The 8059-nt window shown below is 40.3% G+C and overlaps 1 pseudogene; it reads left to right on the top strand.

Annotated features, from left to right (window-relative positions):
• Window positions 1-7904: 7904 nt before the first annotated feature.
• Window positions 7905-8059, top strand: LOC111763827 (U1 spliceosomal RNA; annotated as a pseudogene).

Genomic DNA, 8059 nt, shown 5'->3' with positions numbered 1-8059 from the left:
AACAAGGAATAGTCTTCCATTTATTTAGGTCTTCTTTGATTTCCTTGAACAGTCTTGTATAGTTCTCGGTGTATAGGTTTTTTACCTCTTTAGTTAAATTTATTCCTAAGTATTTGATTTTTTATTTACTATTGGAATGGTATTTGTTTCTTGATTTCCTCCTGATCTTGCTCATTATTGGTGTACAGAAATGCTACTGATTTTTGCGCATTGATCTTATAACCTGCGACTTTGCGGAACTCATTTATGAGTTCTAGCAGCTTTGTTGTAGATCTCTCAGGGTTTTCTATGTATAGGATCATGTCATCTGCAAATAATGAAATTTTGACTTCTTCCCTTCCAATTTGAATGCCTTTTATATCTGGTTCTTGCCTCAGTGCTCGAGCAAGTACTTCCAAGACAATGTTAAATAGAAGCGGAGACAATGGGCATCCTTGTCTTGTTCCTGAGTTTAGAGGGAAGGATTTCAAGATTTCTCCATTGTAAACAATGTTGGCTTTAGGTTTTTCATATATACTCTTTATCATGTTCAAAAAGTTTCCTTGTATTCTGATCTTTTGGAGTGTTTTTATCAAGAAGGGGTGCTGTATTTTGTCAAATGCCTTTTCTGCATCTATAGATATAATCATGTGATTTTTTTCCTTCAATCTGTTTATATGGTGTATCACATTGATTGATTTTCTTATGTTGAACCATCCTTGCATACCTGGAATAAATCCCACTTGGTCATGGTGTATAATTCGTTTAATGTGTTGTTGAATACGATTAGCAAGTATTTTGTTAAGTATTTTTGCATCTAGGTTCATTAGAGAAATTGGTCTGTAATTTTCCTTTCTTGTGGTGTCTTTGTTTGGCTATGGTACTAGGATAATGTTGGCCTCATAGACGGAGTTCGGCAATGTTCCTTCTGTTTCGATTTTTTGGAATAGTTTCAACAGGATTGGTGTTAGTTCTTTCCGGAATGTTTTGTAGAATTCACCTGTGAAGCCGTCTGACCCTGGACTCTTCTTAGTTGGGAGATTTTTAATGACTGATTCTATCTCTTTGCTTGTGATTGGTTTGTTAAGATCATCAATTTCTTCTTTCATCAATATGGGCTGCTTATGTGTTTCTAGGAATTTGTCCATTTCCTCTAAATTGTCATTTTTGTTGGAATATAGTTTTTCAAAGTATCCTCTTATGATAGTCTTTATTTCTGTGGGGTCAGTGGTGATATCGCCTTTCTCATTTCTTATTTTGTGTATTTGCATCTTTTCTCTTTTTTTTCTTTGTTAGTCTCGCTAAAGGTTTGTCAATTTTGTTGATCTTCTCAAAAAACCAGCTCTTGGTCTTGTTTATTTTTTCAAGTGCTTTCTTATTTTCTATTTCATTTAGTTCTGCTCTTACCTTTGTTATTTCCTTCCTTCTTCTTCCTGCTGGGTTACTTTGTTGTTGTTTTTCTAATTCCGTCAAAAGAGCAGTTAGTTCTTCAATTTTTGCTCTTTCTTCTTTTTTGATATGTGAATTTATGGCTATAAATTTCCCTCTCAGTACGGCTTTTGCTGCATCCCATAAATTTTGGTATGTTGTGTTATCATTATCGTTTGTTTCAAGGTAGTCATTGATTTCTTTTGAGATTTCCTCTTTGACCCACTGTTTTTCTAAGAGTGTGCTGTTTAATTTCCAAATTGTGGTGTGAAGTCTGGGCCTCTGTCCCTTGCAAATTTCAAGCTTCACTCCACTGTGGTCAGAGATATTGTTTTGTATGATTTCGATCTTTCTGAATTCATTAAGCCTTTCTTTGTGGCCTAGCATATGGTCAATCTTGGAGAATATTCCATGTGCGCTTGAGAAAAATGTATATCCTGCTGTGTTTGGGTGTAATGATCTATATATGTCTATTAGATCCAGCTCTCCTAATATACTGTTCAAATGTTTTGTTTCTCTTTTGAGATGTTCTGTCCAGAGTTGATAGTGGTGTATTAAAGTCCCCCACTATAATTGTAGATGCATCTATTTTTTCACTTAGTTTTTCCAGCGTTTGTCTCACGTATTTAGAGGCACCCTTGTTAGGAGCATAAATATTTATGATCGTTCGAACCTATTGACAGATTGTCCCTTTCACTAAAATGTAGTATCCTTCTTTGTCTCTCACAATTGTTTCACATTTAAAGTCTATTTTGTCTGATATTAATATAGCTACTCCTGCCTTTTTTTGGTTGTTGTTTGCTTGTATGATTGTTTTCCAGCCATTCACTTTCAATCTCCATGCGTCTCTGGGTCTAAGATGTGTCTCTTGTAGACAGCATATAGATGGGTCATATTTCCTTATCCAGTGTCCCAGTCTGAATCTTTTGATAGGTGAGTTTAATCCATTGACATTCAGTGTTATTACGTTCAGAGAATTATTTGTGGTAGCCATATTTTGGTTGGATTTGTGTTTGTTATATTTTGTTTGTATTATTATATTTTCCCCTTCTATTTTTGCCTTTTTTGTTGCTCTTCCACTCTCCTCCATCTCTGACTGTCCTGTTTTTTCCTTTCTTCCTGCAGAACTCCCTTAAGAATTTCTTGAAGGGGAGGTTTCTTGTTGATATACTCTTTCAGTTTCTGTTTATCTGTGAATATTTTGAACTCTCCATCATTTTTGAATGCTAGTTTAGCTGGATAGAGTATTCTTGGTTGGAGATTTTTTTCCTTTAGTACCTTGACTATATCATACCACTGCCTTCTTGCTTCCATGGATTCAGATGAGAAATCAGCACTTAATCTTATGGTGCTTCCCTTGTATGTGATGGTTTTCTTTTCTCTTGCTGCTTTTAGAATTTTCTCTTTGTCTTGAGCATTGGATAATTTGACAAGTATATGTCTTGGGGTGGGCCTGTTGGGGTTTATGACCAGTGGAGTGCACTGTGCTTCTTGGATATGTACATCTGTCTCTTTCAGTAGATTTGGGAAGTTTTCAGTCATTATTTCCTACAACACTCCTTCTGACCCCTTTCCCTTCTCTTTCCTTCTGGAATGCCTATAATACGTATGTTTGAGCGTTTTGCATTATCATTCAGGTCCCTAAGTCCTATCTGGATTTTTTCTACCTTTTTATTGACCACTTCTACTATCTGTTTGATTTCCAATGCACTGTCTTCCACATCACTAATTCTCTGCTCTGCCTCTTCTAGTCTGCTGATATTTGCTGCAAGTGTATTTTTGATTTCTTGAATTGTGGTGTTCATTTCCATCATATCTGTTATTTTTTTGCGCATGTCTGCAATTTCCCCTCCAAGTGTTGTCTTCATGTTGTTAACCTCTTTCATTACGTCATCAAATTTGTCGGTGATAAATGTTTTGAGATCTTTCATTGCTTGTGTGAAGTTCTGCTCCCCTTCCTGATTTTTAGTTCGTTGATTGGATTCAGTCATGTTTTCCTGATTACTGGTTTGGTCTGTAGATTTTTGTTGCTGTCTTGTCATCATTTTTCCTTGACGGGTTTAATCAGGTCCATAGCTTCTTTGTCTAGTCTTGGTGATTAATTAACTGGTTGTTTTTTTTTGCATAAGCGTTATATCTTCTCTTTGTCACTTTGTTCTTCCTATTCGAATTTTTTATTGCTGGTTAAGTTCACTTTAAAGGAAAGTATTAGTGGTGGGGAAAGGCAATTGTGTAAGGAAGGAAAAAGTGTAAAGTAGTATTTGTGATATATGTTAACAAAGCATCAATATGAGTTCTGGGAGGATGGAGGTTAGATCATGTAAATTGTGTAGAGTTCTAGTAGTAGGAAAGTACCTATAATAAGGTAGATGACTGAATATGGGAGGAATATGGTATGTACTAAGAAGCTATTGTTTTCATGAGAGAGGGAAAGACAAAAGAAAGGTAATCGTTTCAAGGGCAGATACCAGATGGAAAACTAAACAAAGGTATTAGAAATTAAGAGTTAGACGCTTAGTGGATCAAAGAAAGGGAGTTGGAATGTAGGAGAGATAGCAGATGGTGGAGGATATCAAGTTGTAGGGGAAAGGGGTTAGTGTAGATAGCCTAAATCTATTCACAGAGAAATGAGGCAGTGGAAGATGAGGAAACCCAGTAAATGTGAGGTGTTTCCTGCAGGACCTATTGTATTGTTAAGATAATATAGAATAAGAAGAAGATCGGGGACAAGAAAGAGAGGATTTAAAAAAAAAAAGGAAAAAGAGACTTTGGGGGATACGGTGGGAGAAAATGCTAGGGGATAATGCAATGCCAGGAGTCAGAACATTTAAAAACTTGAATTAAAAAAAATAGAAACAGAATAAAAATAAAAGCAAAACAAAATAAAATAAAGAAGAAAAAATGCAAACTTTGAGGGCTAGGATATTCAAGGGCCTCAGATGTCAGATGAACCTCAGGGCGTGGTGGATTCAGGGATGGACAGTCTGAGGTATTAAGGCCTCAAGAGGTGTGAGTCTCTGGCGTGTGGGCCGCCAGAGTCCAGGGAACTCAGACCTGGCAACCTCAAGTCCAGTTAACGGGAATCCTGGGAGCACCACAGTGCATCACAGCCTTCAGGGATCCCCACAGCTGGGTGCCAGCCCTATGGGTGAGGTCTCATCCACAAGCTCTATCCTGTGTTCTGTATCCTACAATTCACTCACTAGGGTCTATTGTGTGGATATTTCACCAATTGAGTTCAGGAACCCTCCCACCCTGTGGTCCCCAGGAACGTCCACCTGGGGGCTCCTCTAGGCTGCAGCCAATTTAATGGCTCAGATCAAATATCCAGATCCGGGGGAGGGGCTCAAGCCAGAAACGCTAATAGCAGAGTCCAAACCCGAAATTCCCATGCTTCGCAAAATATTCCACTAATCAGGTTCCAAACGTCTGGCACCCCATGAGACCCTGGTAGTGTCTCTTTGTTGCTATCACTTTGAGACTGCTGTAGTTCCGCAGCAGGAGTGGGGGGGGTGGGGGCTTGGCTCTAGGCGGAAACGCTATTGTTTGTGTCCGCAATCACAACTTCCCCCCGCTTTGCCCTAAAACCCCCGTCTGTCTGCCCAAATGGGTCTGCAAGCACCTCCCTTCCCACAAACCCCTAATAGGCTGCCCAGGGCCCACGAACTCCCCGGTACTGCAGAGGCTCCAAAAAAAATAATAAAATAAATTTAAAAAAAACAACAACAAAAACCAAAGAACAGAAACCCCTCCGCAGGCCCGGCTCCGCCCGCCACCGCCCGCCGCCGAGGCCTGGACTGGCTCCGCCCGGCTCCATACACCAGGCCGCCACGGCCTGGACCAGCTCCACCTGGCTCCGCTCGCTACAGCGGCCCGGCCCGGCTCCGGCGTCCGCCTCCCGCCGCCGCGGCCTGGACCGGCTCCGGTGTCCACCTCCTGCCGCCGCGGCCTGGACCGGCTCCGTACGCCGCCCAGGCCTGGCCCGGCTCCACCCAGCTCCACTCGCTACAGCGGCCCGGCCCAGCTCCGGCATCTGCCGCCCACCGCCGGGGCCTGGACCAGCCCCGCCCAGCTCTGCATGCCGCCGCGGCCCAGCCCGGCTCCACCCACCGCCGCGGCCCAGCTCGGCCCTGCCCAGCTCTGCTCGCCGCCGCCGCAGCCCGGCCCGGCTCCACCTGGCTCCGTAGGCCGCCGCGGCCCAGCCCGGCTCCGGCGTCCGCCGCTGCGGCCCGGCCTGGCTCAGCCCCACCACGCGGCGCTAGATGCCTCGGCTCTGCCTACCCAAGGAGGGAATCCTCTACAGTTAGCTGGGATTTCCGTGTATATTTCACAGACGGATCGTCTCTGTTACCTTCCCTCCAAATCGATGTCCAGACACCTCCGGACCAGCAAAAATCCCAAAACAATCCGGTCCCAAAGAGTCTCCAACGCCACCCAGCCGATTCCCTGCAGAAGACCCTAACAGGGAAGTTCACTCAGCCGCCATCTTGCCCCCTCCTCCTCTTTCTTCTTTTTTAATCTAACACTGCCTTTGCAGTGTCCCATAAATTTTGATATGCTGTGTTCTCATTACATTCATCTCAAGATATTTGCTGAATTATCTTAATTTCTTCTTTAACCCACTGATTATTTAAGAGTGTGTTGTTTAATCTCCATATGTTTAAGAATTTCCCTTTTTCCATTCATTACTAATTTCCAGCTTCATTCTGTCATTATCAGATAAAGTGTTTTGTATAGTTTCAATCTTTATAAATTTATTGAGACTTGTCTTGTGACCCTACAAATGGTCTCTCTTGGAGTACGATTGATGAGCACTTGAAATGTAAAGTACGCCCTGCTGTTTGGGGATGCAGTGCTTCATAGATGTTTGTTAGGTCTAGTTCATTTATCATATTACTCACACTCTCTTTATTTATCCTCTGTCCTAATTTTCTATCCAATACTGAGAGGGGTGTATTGAAGTCTCCAACTATTACTAGAGAGGCATCTATTTCTCCCTTCAGTTTTACCAGTGTGTTCCTCATGTATCTTTGGTCACTCAGGTTAGGTGTATAAATATTTAATACAGCTATTTCTTCTTTTACAATATTTAATGACCTTCTTCATCCTTTATAACAGCTCTTCGCTTGAAATCTATTTGTCCAATACTAATACCATTACTCCAGTCTCTTTTGTTTACTATTTGCATGAAATATCTTTTTCCAACATTTTACATTTAACGCAGTTGTGACCTTATATCTGAAGTGGGTCTTTTGTAGAAAACATATAGATGGCTCATATTCTTTAATTCATTCTATCAGTCTATGTCTTTGGATTGGGGAGTTTAAGCCATTAACATTTAATGTTATTATTATAAAGGCATTACTTACATCATCCATTTTGTCCTTTGTTTCCCTCAGAATATCATTCTATTGTCTGCCTTTTTACACTTTAATTTTTACCCTTCCTAATATCTTCATTTCTATACTCTTCTGGAAATCTCACCATTGCTTTTTCCTTGGAAGCTGCAGCACTCCCTTCAGTATCTCTTGTAATTCTGGTCTTTCAGTAATATATTTCATCGATTTTATTTGTCTGTGAAAACATTGAAATCACCCTCATTTTTGAAGTACAGTTTTGTCAGATAGAGAATTCTCTATCTGACATGGTTTCTGATGAGGGTTCTGCACTTAATCTTTTCAAGTATATTTTGTATGTGTTGCTTTCCTTTTCTCTTGATGCTTTCAGAATCCTCTATCTCTAATATTTGTCATTCTGAATAGTAGGTGTCTCAGGGTAGGTCTATTTGGATTTATTCTGTCTGGGGTGCATTATCCTTCTTGGATATTAATATTTATGTCTTTCAGAAGGTTGGGAAGTTTTCAATCATTATTTCCACAAATATTCTTTACCCCCCATTTCCAATCTCTTCTCCTTCTGGAGCACTGACAATGTATATAAACATTTCTCATTTCCATTCAATTTTCTGAGACTCGGTTTCATTTTTTCCATTCTCTTCTCTTTCTGTTCTCCTGACTTTTCAATTCAGATATTGTGTCTTTGAAATCACCAATTCTGTCCTAGAGCAATTAAAATCTGCTCATATATGTCAATATCATTTTATTCTCATCCATCATGTCTTTCATTCCCATAAGGTATGTTACTTTTCTTTGCAGGCTTTCAAATTGTTCTTTATGCTCACTCAGTATCTTCTTAATATCCTTTATTTCTTTAGTCATATTTTCTTTAAATTCTTTGAATTGATTTAGGAGAGTTGTGTGATTATCACTTATGAATTATCTTAAGCCCTGTATCTCTTCAGGTCATTTGGTTTCTTTCTTTGGCTGGGCCATCTCTTCCTCTTTCCTAGTATGGCTTGTGATTATTTGCTGATGTTTAGCTATCTGAATATGTTGATGAATTTACTCTGATGGCCAAATTCTCTCTTCCATGTTTTTTTTTTCACAGCTCTTCTTTGTTATTTGTTTCAACTTACTCTATGTTCTTCAAATTACCCCATACTTACCTAGCAGGAGAAATACAAAGATCATGAAGGTGGTTTTTCCCAGGGTGAGGTCTACCTATTGTACTCTGGATGTGCGATTTCTCTGAGTATGGGAAAATCTCCTGCCTAATTTGTGGTAGGGGGTGACTGCATTTGTGTTCTCCCATT

Source organism: Dasypus novemcinctus, chromosome 27 (assembly GCF_030445035.2).
Source record: "Dasypus novemcinctus isolate mDasNov1 chromosome 27, mDasNov1.1.hap2, whole genome shotgun sequence".
In the NCBI taxonomy this organism is placed as follows: Eukaryota; Metazoa; Chordata; class Mammalia; order Cingulata; family Dasypodidae; genus Dasypus; species Dasypus novemcinctus.
This window is presented reverse-complemented; position numbering and strand designations above follow the sequence as displayed.